Source organism: Ovis canadensis, chromosome 2 (assembly GCF_042477335.2).
Source record: "Ovis canadensis isolate MfBH-ARS-UI-01 breed Bighorn chromosome 2, ARS-UI_OviCan_v2, whole genome shotgun sequence".
NCBI lineage: Eukaryota > Metazoa > Chordata > Mammalia > Artiodactyla > Bovidae > Ovis > Ovis canadensis.
The window spans coordinates 28,971,552-28,985,161 of NC_091246.1; the positions used below are offsets into that span (position 1 = coordinate 28,971,552).

General features: G+C 36.9%; 1 protein-coding gene across 1 annotated transcript in view; it reads right to left on the reverse strand.

The window, feature by feature from the left end:
- Positions 1-13,610, reverse strand: part of CENPP (centromere protein P) — a 236,343-nt gene that overhangs the window by 114,981 nt on the left and 107,752 nt on the right. The window lies entirely within an intron of this gene.

Consider the following 13,610-nt stretch of genomic DNA (forward strand, 5'->3'; position numbering starts at 1 on the left):
TAATGCTTATTCTTAATAATAGTATTGAAACAACCCAAATCATATCTGTGCTATGGGAGCTAATCATCTTTATAGTAAACCACCTCAAAAACTAGACTTCAATTAATTCTGGGGAGAGCCGTACATTTCAAACACATAAAAAAGGGTGGAGGGTTGGGATATCCAGATCAAGAAAGAGTAAATAGATCTGTTCTTCACAGTGAGGTTTCCCAGCTGCTGACACTGTAAGCTAGATCATTCTGGGCGGGATGGGGCCAGGACGGGACAGAGAAGGGATGCTATCCTGTCCTTTCCAGAATGTCTGGCAGCTCCCTGGTCTGTATTTACTAGATGCCAGTAGCACTTGCACCACAGTGTGACAATCAACTATTTCCCCAAAACATGCCAATGTGCCATGTGGAGCCAAACTGTAGCTGGTTGAGAACCACTGATTTATAGAAAATTTACTTAATTTCTAAATTCTGGCACAAGTTTGCAAACCTGAAATAAAATAGTTATTTTTGTTTGGTAAAACAGTCAATCCTAAAGGAAATCAATCCTGAATATTAATTGGAAGGACTGATGCTAAAGCTGAAACTCCAATACTTTGGCCACCGGATACAAAGACCTGACTCATTGGAAAAGACCCTGATGCTGGGAAAGATTGAAGGCAGGAGGAGAAGGGGATGACAGAGGATCAGATGGTTGGATGGCATCACCGACTCTATGAACATGAGTTTGAACAAGCTCTGAGAGTTGGTGATGGACAGGGAAGCCTGGCATGCTGCAGTCCATGGGGTTGCAGAGTCAGACACGACTGAGTGACTGAACTGAACTGAACTGAAAACTGCAAGGGCAAGATCAAAGTGTGATTAAAATAATACCACCAGTAGTGATATAACAGAAAGAGCCCAGGGATGCAGAGGTCTGAGTTGAGAATATATACCCATAAATCCAGTTCCATTTATAGCCTTGAGCTAATCACTATCTTTTTGAACCTGTCTTCTCATCTAAAAAGGGTAGGGATGACACACACTACTGATCTGATAGGTTGCTGTAAGAACTGAATGAAAAAAGTGTATGAAAAATGCTCTGCAAACCATAAAGATTCATGAAATATGCTTAACTATTATACCAGACAATAATTTACTGACAAGAAAAATGAAAGATTATGAAGTTTAAAAGCAAAAAAAAATTCATAACAGGGCTTCCCTGGTGATACAATGGTTAAGAATTCGCTTTGCAATGCAGTGGACAACGGTTCAACCCCTGGCTGGGGAAGATCCCACATGCTGTGCAGCAACTAAGTCCATGCACCACAATTACTGGGCCAACGCTCTAGAGTCCACGCACCTAGAGCCTGCGCTCTGCGACAAGAGAATCCACAGCAATGAGAAGCCCGCACACTGCAACAAGGAGTAGGCTGTGTTCACTGCAACTAGAGAAAGCCTGCATGCAACAAAGACCCAACAGAGCCAAAAAATGAATAAATCTTTAAAAAAGGATATATAACAATGACAATCATCTTAAAATTAAAATGTTCTAAAGTTTTAATAGTTTTAACAAATACAATTCATTTTCTACAATATATCATAAAAATAAGATGTGACATCATGCCACTTATGAGAACATAAGTAGAAATTCACTGAAATTGTAATAATCTGGTTTTGGGAATTAATAATTAAATTTATAAGTTAGTGCTAAGGTTAGAATCATCTAAACAAATAAATTAGTTTATGATCTGAACATGTTTGTTCAGTTACTCAGTCATATATGATTCTTTGGGACCCCATAGACTGTAGTTTACCAGGCTCCTCTGACCATGCTATTATTCTGGCAAGAATATTGGATCAGGTTGTCATTTCCTCCTCTAGGCGATCTTCCCAACACAGGGATCAAACCCATGTTTCCTGTGGCTTCTGCATGGAGGACTCTCTACCACTTAGCCACCTGGGGAGCCCTATGATCTGAATAGAAAAGCTTAAAAGAAAGAAGCTTTTCTTTTTAAAAAGGAAAGGCAGCAAAAATTTCTAACTACTGGAAATGATTCCTGAAATCACTAAAATTAATTTCCTGTAGTTAATGTCTATGTCTTTCATCCCACAGCTGTTAACCATTTTTGGTTGTAAGTTTGCAAAAAGCAAATCAGTAATAACAGCATAACCACCCAAAACTGTATTAAAGTTTTCTTAATCATATTTTATGGTAAATACAAAATATTACCCACTAAAAATCTGTTAAAGTTTGGAAGCAAATGAATTACTGCAACTTACTGAGTTTACTAAGGGCTTCCAGGTAGAAAAAAAAATCTCTGAGACTATCTACCTTTATTTCCTTCCAAATACTACAGTAAAAAAGATCACAGAATTTACAAAACAAATATAAAACTTTTAGAAAATCACCTGAAGTTGCTAAAAGCTTTTTTTAAAAATCAATTTTGTTTCTCCTTAAACTACAGCATTATTTTTCTTTCCTTTCTAATTCCAGTTTTTGGTAAAAGAACTGTCTTATTTTGGAGGTGTGTAAAGAACATTTTCAGATATTCTTCTAAACGCCTTACTTGAATTTATTCATTTAATCCTCACAACAGCCCTATGAGGCAGGTACCTTTACCTATCTAGGATTTGATCCCAGCAGTCTAGCTCAAAGCTTTTAACCATGATAAAACACTAATGTTTTAGTTAGTGAGATCAACCTTATAAAATAGTGGACAGTGCTTCCTCCTGGAGATTCTATGCTTATTGGCTTCCACACACCACGCCTTTCAAGTTGCTCTTTAATGGCTAGTGCTCCTCCTCAATACTGTTTTGGCCTCTTCACTTTGCTCCTGATAAACTCATGCATTTCTAAACATTAGCCATAATGTTTTAGGTGAGGCCTCTGAAATTCACCTCTCAAAAGCGGATTTTACTGGGGATTAACGAACTCTCAAAACCCAAATAGTTGGAGATATAACATTCAATAAAAATCAACATCAAAAACAATTTCTTTCAAACCTACACAGCCCCTCTTGAACTCTTCTTTCCCTCAATCTGTCTGGTTTTAAACTTCAGCAAGTGCCATTCCTGCTCTACCTCCCATGTGACTTGCACCCATTCCTTCCTTTTTATTCTCCTTCACCACACCACAAATCACTTTATTTTCTATTTGTAGTATCAAAATAAGTTCCTGGCCTCATTTTGCCAATTCAACTCTATCATGACTAACCAAACAGACTTACATACTATCTGGATTATCAGTCCTTTATCAAAAGACTATAACCATTCCCATTGATCATAGAACTACAAAAAATGCTTAATTCACCTTTCAAGATTATCTATGATTTTTGAGATTTTTATTTCATGTTTACATCTTTTTATACTCCAGTTGAAAATTATTTACTGTTTCTCAAATATGCTCTGTATTTTCTGGCTTCTGTGACTTTATTAACACCACATCACGTGCATCTGTCAAAATCTTTCCCAACTTCAATTGTCTGTGTCAAAGTTCACCCTTCTCAGTTCATCTTCCTGATTCTCCCACAAACAGATGTGGTTTCTCACATCCCATCTCCAGAACCTTCCCAGTATTTTAATATGCTTCTCTTTTGCATTCATCACAATCTTAACTTATTGTGGCTATTTAAATATGGGTTTTTCCCCTTCATATCCTCTAGAGAACTGTAGATATCTTGATTGTAAGCACTGTATTCTTAAGATTTTTTTAATATGGACCATTTTTAAAGTCTTTATTGAATCTGTTACAATACTGCTTCTGTTTTATGTTCTGTTTTTTTGGCCAAGAGGCACATGGGATCTTAGTTCCCCAACCAGGGATCGAACCAGCAACCCAAGTTGGAAGGCAAACTCTTAACCACTGGACTGCCAAGGAAGGCCCAGTATTATGTTTTAGTTAGGTTTGCATCCCTTTTCTCTCTCCCACCAAAGGGCAGCACACTTCGTTACCTCAAAACATACTTCTGGAATCAACAAAGGGTGTTTATTGAAAGGAAATAAAAAGCCTTTATCCTCACTCTAACAAAGCAATGTTTTTTATCCTACATAAATTCTTTTCATCCTAGATGCACCCTGCCCTGCCCCGCCACCTGCGGCTCTCTCACAGACGTATACTTACCTGATGCAGATGTATTGTGTGTCCCACACTACTCTGAAATAGGGGCAGATGGCATTTTCTATCAATGCATTCAGTGTTTTCAAAAGGATTTATTATAGTGTCTATCACAGGCTCTAGAGAACTCTAAAAGAAACAGATCCTCCCACCCAAGTAGCTCTGAATAGTGCTGTAACAAGGTAAGCATTTCCAGCAGTAACATCTCTCCCTTGGTGAAATAATAATAGATAATAAAGACAATTGCTTGAAAATGAGCCCTTCCATAGTGGGGGGAATCCCACACATCTAAGTCATCACAGAGCACCAGGCTGAGCTCCCTGTGTTATGCAGCAACTTCCCACTAGCTATGTATTTTACATATGGCAATGCATATATTTCAATGCTACTCTCAGTTTGTCCCACCCTCTCCTTCCCTTGCTCTGTCCGCAAGTCCATTCTCTACACCTGTGTCTTTATTTCTGCTCTGCAAATAGTTTCATCAGTATCATTTTCCTAGATTCCATATATATGCATTAATATGTGATATTTATCTTTCTCTTTCTGACTTACTTCACTCTGTATAACAGGCTTCAGGTTCATCCACCTCAGTTCAACTAACTCAAATTCATCCCTTTTTATGGCTGAGCAATATACCATTGTATATATATGTACCACAACTTCTTTATCCATTCATCTGTGGATGTACATCTAGGTTGCCTTCATGTCCTGACTAGTGTATTAGGTTGGTGCAAAAGTAATTGTGGTATTTTATTTTTGAATTTTGCTGTTTTATATTGGAATACATTCTTAAGTAAATGTGGTTATGTTATGCATCATTTCAATGTGCATTTCTTACTTTAAGTTTTTTTGCTAATTACTTATTACTTGCTTTATATTTATATTACACATAATATAAATTAAATGTATTTTATATGTATTTTAGACTAGGGAAATGATATTACACAAAAAGCAAATTCAAGTGATTTGCTTATTCCATTCAAAATGGGTCATAAAGCAGCAGAGATAACTTGCAATATCAACACATTTGGCTGAGGAACTGCTAATGAACATACAGTGCAGTGGTGGTTCAAGAAGTTTTGCAAAGGAGACGAGAGTCTTGAAGATGAGGAGCACAGTGACTGGGATCAGAAGTTGACAATGACCAGTTGCGAGCAATCACCAAAGCTTATCCTCTTACAACTACATGAGAAGTTGTTGAAGAACTCAATGTCAACATGTGGGCTGCACTTGAAGCAAATTGGAAAGGTGAAAAAACTCAGGAAGTGGTGCCTCATGAGCTGATTGAAAATAATAAAAAAATTGCTGTTTTGAAGTGTTGGCTTCTCTTATTCTGTGCAACAATGAACCATTTCTCGATTGGATTGTGACATTCGACAAAAAGTGGATTTTATACGACAACCAGTGATGACTAGTTCAGTGGCTGAACTGAGAAGTTTCAAAGCACTTCTCAAAGCCAAATCAGCGCTAGAAAAAGATCATGGTCAAAGTTTGGTGATCTGCTGTCAGTGTGGTCTATTATAGCTTTCTAAATCCTGGGAAAACCATTATACTTGAGAAATATGCTCAGCAAATCAATGAGATATACAAAAAACTTCAATGCCTGCAGCCGGCATGGGTCAACAGAATGGGCTCAATGCTCCATGACAACGCTCGACCACACATCACGCAATCAATACTTTGGTTGATTGAACTGGGCTAAGGAGTTTTGCCTTGTCCTCCATATTCACCTGACCTCTCACCAACCGACTACTACTTCTTCAAGCCTCTCAAAAAATTTTAGCAGGGAAAATGCTTCCACAACCGGCAGCATACAGAAAATGCTTCCCAAAAGTTCAGCAAATCCTAAAGCACAGATTTTTACACTACATGAAAACTATTTTTTATTGGCAAAAATGTGTAGATTGTAATGGTTCCTATTTTGATTAATAAAGACGTGTCTGAGCCTTGCTGCTGCTGCTGCTGCTGCTAAGTCGCTTCAGTCATGTCCAACTCTGTGCGAACCCAGAGGTGGCAGCCCACCAGGCTCCCCTGTCCCTGGGATTCTCTAGGCAAGAACAATGGAGTGGGTTGCCATTTCCTTCTCCAGTGCATGAAAGTGAAAAGTGAAAGTGAAGTTGCTCAATCGTGTCCGACTCTTAGCGACCCCATGGACTGCAGCCTACCAGGCTCCTCCATCCATGGGATTTTCCAGGCAAGAGTACTGGAGTGGGGTGCCATATATGAAACAGCAATTACTTTTTCACCAACCTAACAGTGCTGCAATGAACATTGGGATATGTGTGACTTTTTGAATTATGGTTTGGAGATTTCTTTTTTAATAAGGAAAATTTATAATGGAAGCAAAAGTTGAAAAACACTAAAATGAACTTTCATGTACTTCTGACTCAATTTTTAAAATGACCAACTTATGTGTGTGTAAGGATATTCAGTTATGTCTAACTCTTTGTGACCCCATGCATGGTAGACTGCCAGGCTCCTCTGTCCAGGGGATTTTCCAGGCAAGAATACTGGAGTGGGCTGCCATTTCCTTCTCCAGGGCTCTTCCTGACCCAGGAATCAAACCCACGTCTCCTGCAGCTCCTACACTGGCAGATGGATTCTTTACCACTAAGCAATCTGGGAATTCTTATAGCTAATTATATTCATTTACACTCTCATCATTATTACTATTTTTAATAACAGCATTATTTGAGGGATAATTCACATATCATACAATTCACCATTTAAAGCATACAGTTCAAAAAACAGCATATAGCTCAAAGATTTTTAATATATTCAAGGTTAGCAGGCATCACACAATTAATTTCAAAACATTTTTGTCACTTCAAAAGGAAATCCTGTCCTGATTAAAATCACTCTTCACTTACTCCCAGCCTTAGGTAACCACAAATCCACTGTTTTTATCAATTTGCCTATTCTGGACATTTCATATGGAGAAGGCAATGGCACCCCACTCTAGTACTCTTACCTGGAAAGTCCCATGGATGGAGGAGCCTGGTAGGCTGCAGTCCATGGGGTCGCTAAGAGTCGGACACGACTGAGCGATTTCACTTTCACTTTTCACTTTCATGCACTGGAGAAGGAAATGGCAACCCACTCCAATGCTCTTGCCTGGAGAATCCCAGGAACAGGGGAGCCTGGTGGGCTGCCGTCTATGGGGTTGCACAGAGTTGGACATGACTGAAGTGACTTAGCAGCAGCAGCAGCAGCAGCAGCAGCAGCAGCAGCAGCAGCAGCAGCAGCAGCAATACTCCATTGTATGAATGGACCACTTTAATTCATTCATACATCAGCTGATAGACATTTAAGTTGTTTTTACTTTTTGGCTATTATAAATATGCTGCTATAAATATATGCATACAGTTTTTGTGTGAACATATATCTTCGCTTTTCCTGGCTATATACTTAGGAGTAAAACTGATTGGTCAAGTGGAAACTTTATGTTCAATTATTTGAGGAACTGTAGATTGTTTTCCAAAGTGGCTGTGCCATTTAAAATTTTCATCAGCAATATATATAGATTCTAATTTTTCCACATCACCACCAATACTCGCAGTTGTCCATACATTTTACTTCAGCTATTAGAAAGCATGAAGTAGTACCTCACTGTGGTTCTGATGTACATTTTCCTGATGATCAGTGATGTTAAGCATCTTTTCATGTATTTATTGATCATTTATTATCTTTGAAGAAACATTTATTTAGATTCTCCAGTCATTGTAAATTCATCATTATCATTATTATTGACTTGTATGAGTTTATTAACTATTCTAGACACAAGTTCTTAATCATATATATGATTTGCAAACTTTTTTCCCCACGTGTGTGTGTTGTTTTTTTCTCCCCACTCTTGTGGTATCTTTTGGTACAGAAAAAAAAAATCTAAATTTTAATGGTACCCAATTTATATATTTTTCTTCCGTTTCTTATGCTTTCAGGGTCACATCTAAGAAACTGATGCCTAACTAACCCAAGGTGATAATGACTAATTTTTCTTCTGAAATGTAATAGTATTAGCTCTAAAACTTAGATCTTTATTCCATTTCAACTAAATTTTTGCATGTGACCCCGTTGTCTCAGCACCATTTGTTCAAAGGAGATCAAAATATAAAAGATTTCTATCACTCCAGAAGGTTCTTCCATGCTCCCTCCTAGTTCATACTCCCACTTCATCCAGCAAACATCCATTCATCCACTCACTGCACCAGCAGACGTACCCATCCCAGAACTTTGCCACTGGCAATATAACCATCTCCTAAAAATTTCCTTAATAACTGTTAACCTGAGTAAACATTCCAATCCCACAGAAAGGCAATACCAAAGAACGTTCAAACTACTGCACAAATGCACTAATCTCACACGCTAGCATAGTAATGCTCAAAATTCTCCAAGCCAGGTTGCAACAGTATGTGAACTGTGAACTTTCAGATGTTCAAGCTGGATTTAGAAAAGGCAGAGAACCAGAGATCAAATTGCCAACACCCGCTGGATCATCAAAAAAGCAAGAGAGTTCCAGAAAAACATCTACTTTTGCTTGATTGACTATGCCAAAGTCTTTGACTGTGTGGATCACAACAAACTGTGAAAAATTCTTAAAGAGATGGGAATACCAGACCACTTGACCTGCCTCCTGAGAAATCTGTATGCAGGTCAAGAAGCAACAGTTAGAACTGGACATGGAACAACAGACTGGGTCCAAATCGGGAAAGGAGTACGTCAAGGCTGTATATTGTCACCCTGCTTATTTAACATATGTGCAGAGTACATCATGAGAAATGTCAGGCTGGATGAAGCAGAAGCTAGAATCAAGATTGCCAGGAGAAATATCAATAACCTCAGATACACCACCCTTATGGCAAAAAGCGAAGAAGAACTAAAGAGCCTCTTGATGAAAGTGAAAGAGAAAAGTGAAAAAGTTGGCTTAAAATTTAACATTCAGAAGACTAAGATCATGGAATCCAGTCCCATCACTTCATGGTAAAAGATGGGGAAACAGTGGAAACAGTGACACTTTATTTTTGGGAGTTCCAAAATCACTGCAAATGATGACCACAGCCATGAAATTAAAAGACACTTGCTCCTTGGAAGAAAAGTTACGATCAACCTAGACAGCATATTAAAAAGCAGAGACATTACTTTGCCAACAAAGGTCCCTGTAGTTAAAGTTATGGTTTTTCCAGTAGTCATGTATGGATGTGAGAGTTGGACTATAAGGAAAGCTGAGTGCTGAAGAACTGATGCTTTTGAACTGTGGTGTTGGAGAAGACTCTTGAGAGTCCCTTGGACTGCAAGGAGATCAAACTAGTCAATCCTAAAGGAAATCAGTCCTGAATATTCATTGGAAAGACTGATGATGAAGCTGAAACTCCAATACTTTGGCCACTTGATGTGAAGAACTGACTCACTGGAAAAGACCCTGATGCTGGGAAAGATTGAAGGTGGGGGGAGAAGGGGCTGACAGAGGAAGAGATGGCTGGATAGCATCACCAACCTGATGGACACGAGTTTGAGTAGGCTCCAAGAACTGGTGAGGACAGGGAAGCCTGCAGTTTTGCTGTCCATGGGGTCGCAAAGAATCAGACATGACTGAGTGACCGAACTGAACTCAATAAACATAAGTAATAGGAATTCTGCTCCTTGGATCCACATATCCCCTCCTCTTTAACAACAACAACAACAACAAATGCAAAAACAAAATTCTCATTAATTTGGCAAAGGGAAACACACCTTATCACTTTTTCCTGAATCTGAAAATGCTATTGCTTTGTACTTTATTTGCAGTCAGTGAAAATAAAGACAAAATAAAACACTGAATGGATTATATAAACAACTTTATTTTTCTGCTTCTCTTGAATTGGCAAGCCGACTTTTAAACAATTTATTTTTAACTGAAGGATAATGGCTTTGGAATATTACTTTTGTTTCTGCTATACATCAGTATGAATTAGCCATAGGTATACACATGTCTCCTCCCCCTTGAACCTCCCCATTTTGGAAATCTGTGTGAGAGTGGAGAGTACTGGATGCTCCATGAGCCTCTGAGTGCTCTTTTGCACTCTCTGCCATTTGTGCCTAATAGTATACTGGCCTTGACCCAGAGAGATGTTGTGGGGAGGGAGGTGGGAGGGGGGGTCATGTTTGGGAACGCATGTAAGAATTAAAGATTAAAAAAAAAAAAAACAAAAAACCTAGAGCCCCTAAAAACTTTTGTTACAGGAACAGACCACTAGGTACTACACAGCTATATCCACAAGTTTAAAATATAGCAAAATGCCAAGCAACAATCAGTAAAAGTAAAATAATTTGAGATGTTAAATCAAATTTTAAGAAAATAATTATGGTTAATATATGCTGATTATAACAACATTTTCATTGCTTCATAAAGTTTCATAAATGTAACAAATTAAGTTGATTGCACTGAAGAGATAAATAAGGTTTTTAGATTCATTTTAAAAACATCTGTGCATTTCCTTTAATCTGCAAACGTAAAATATCAATTGGCAAAGCTCTAGCTATAGTGTACTTAACCAAAAAAAAAAAATTTTGGGAATTATTGGGTCTTACACTAAAAAAAATCCTCAATCTGTCAACTAACAGATGTTTCAGAGAAAATGACAGAAAGGTAGAAGAATAACAACTCTACCTCTTTGCCCCTAAACATCCAATCACACAAAAATTTTCTACATTTAAAATCAACATGTAAGGATTATGTCTAAATAGCCTTTTACTGGAAAAGAATATACACATAATCATATACGCAAGGAACATTTTTAGCAAAGATTGTAAACTATTCCAAAAAAAAAAAAAACCCACAATCAATAGCAAGGGATGGGAAAGAGCTTAAATGGGCAGATGAGACAAGCATTCATCTATGTATTCTGGAAAAAAGATACAGAAAAAATGTTATATGCTAACTCTGGGGTCTCTGAAAAATATGATTGATCATCATAAAGGAGTCACATGAGGCTTCAGCAAGGCCCAAGTTCAGGGTGTTTAATAGTATTCAGTAACCACTCTAAAAGTGAAAATGTAATGAATAAGAGTCAGTTACTGCATTAAGCCATTAAGTTAAAACTCTTAGTGCATAGACAATGGTAGACTTATCTAACAAAATATATTAAAAGGGAAATTACAGAGCATAGTTTAAATCTATTCAACAGATATTTCAAGAACAAATCTATAATATGATTTCTGATCTTCAAGAAACTCAGATTCCTCCATTTCAAAAGGGAACCATAGCCCCTTTATTCAGGTTTACATAAGAAACTCCAGTTACTGTGAAAGGCTGCCAGGTGCTGTGAGCATTGGAAATAGATGAGAGAACCTTTCAGGTAGTGACAGGGTGTGGTCTCTTATGGAAAAGATCCTCTAAAAGAAAGATAGAATAGTACAAGAGAGAGAAAATCCAGTTTTTAACCTGAGCATAAACTAAGAAGGAGGGGGCAGATCCATAGTTGTATATATTAAAGAATTTACAAATCTCAAAAAAAAAAATAAAATAAATAAATAAATAAATAAAATTTTTTTTTTGGTGAGAATTTGGTTTATTTTGACCCTCAATTTCTAGTTAAACAGTTTAGTCTCTGGATTTCTCATGCTTTGTGGAAATACATATTTTACATTCCCTGAGCCAGGGGCAGGGGGTTCAGGATGGGGGGACACATGAACACCCATGGCTGATTCATGTCAATGTATGGCAAAACCCATCAAAATATGATAATTAGCCTCCAATTAAAATAAAGAAATTAATTTAAAAGAAAAATAAAATTCTTCTCTTTATACTTCCTTATATGATGAGGTTTCTATGGTGTCTCCCAGTTTTGTTATTGTGTGGTTTATTGATTTGAATTGTATTTTTTATCTCACACGGTTTAGTTCGGCATTAACTGAGAGAAATACAAACCAACAGTCCAGTTGTCTGAATAGTAAAGATTAGCAAAATGTCTTCCTGAAATACAAGCTATCCCTTCAAAAATATTAAGAAAGAAGGTACAATATCATTTGCATATGATTCATATGTACCTGAAAAACCCAGGAGAGTCAACTGAAAAATGACACAGTCATGCATATAACAAAAGATAGGTAGCCATAATATATTAAAAAAGAAACCCTTAAAGTCAATCAGAAAGACAAATAACATAATAGAAGAATGAGCAAAAAAAAAAAAAAAAGTTAACAGGCATATCTCAGAAGAAAAAACTCAAATGGCTGAAAAACATTCAAAAAAATTTTCAACCTGTTTAGTAATAAGGGAAATGGAAATTAAGATCAAAAGTAATACCTTCATATACCAAATAAATTGGGGAAATAGTCAGATAAGTGTTAATAAGATCTAAAACTGTTGCCTTTCATTCCCACCACCTCAACTTGCCTGTCTGTAAGCTCCTTCCAGCAGTTCTGCCACAGCTGCAGTACCATACCTTTCCAGCATACATCACAGTAGTGTCAGAACTATTGACTTATACCTCTGTGCTCATTCATTTTTCCATTGCACTCTATACCACTTGATATATGTTTATTTTCTATCTTCCTCTTCTATGATTAAAAAGAGACTATTTTAGCTGCTAGGTCCTCAGCAGCTAAAACTGCCTTGAATGAAGCAGGTGTTCAACAAGTATTAGCTGGATGAATAAATTAATTAAAAATTAATTAAATATGGTTTACTACCATAATTACTAAGTCTCAGTCAGACTTTTCCTAGCCAGCACTAATTATTTGGATCTGAGATATTGAATCTACTTCAATCAAATTGTAATCGTAGAATGTAATTTAGATTTTTATCAATTCAACTCTTTTCTCCGTAATTGCTACAATTAAACCATCAACTGAGGGAATTCCCTGGCAGTCCAGTGGTTAGGACTCTGTGCTTTCATTGCTGAGAGTAAGGGTTCAATCCTTGGTAGAAGAACTACGATCCTGCAAGCTGCAGAGCAGGCCAAAATAAATTAACTAATTAAAAAATAAAATAAAATAAACTCCAACTGAAACAGTGAACTATCACAATTACTTGCAGCTTCTATTTTTCCTCTAAGGTCTGACTCAAACCAACTCTCCCATCCTCTACCAAACTAAAACTTGATGAAACATCAACCTTATTTAAATTTCCTAGATATTGCTTTTAATTGAGTGTTCCAGTTATTTATTGATAAATATTTTCACATTTGTTAAGAACATGAATAACACAATCACTATCACAAGTTCAAATCTCAGAGTTAAATGAAGAATTAAAGAAAAATTAATCTACTAATTTTAAATTAATCTTCCAAAAGCACTATCAGGGCATATAGAATAATTTTGGATAAAGTATACAGATTTGCTCTCTCTTCCTTAGTGTGGAAGCCTGAGGTTTAAGAACAAACACTAATAGGAAACATATGGAAAAGATCAGTAACGGGATAAAATCTTGGCCCAAATATGATTAGCCACGTTTTACAGACCAGTGTCTCAAATAACAGATAAGATTTTTATAATATTGCCAAAACATCTCCTGAAACACTGTACACGTTTTAAAAGTATGAAGT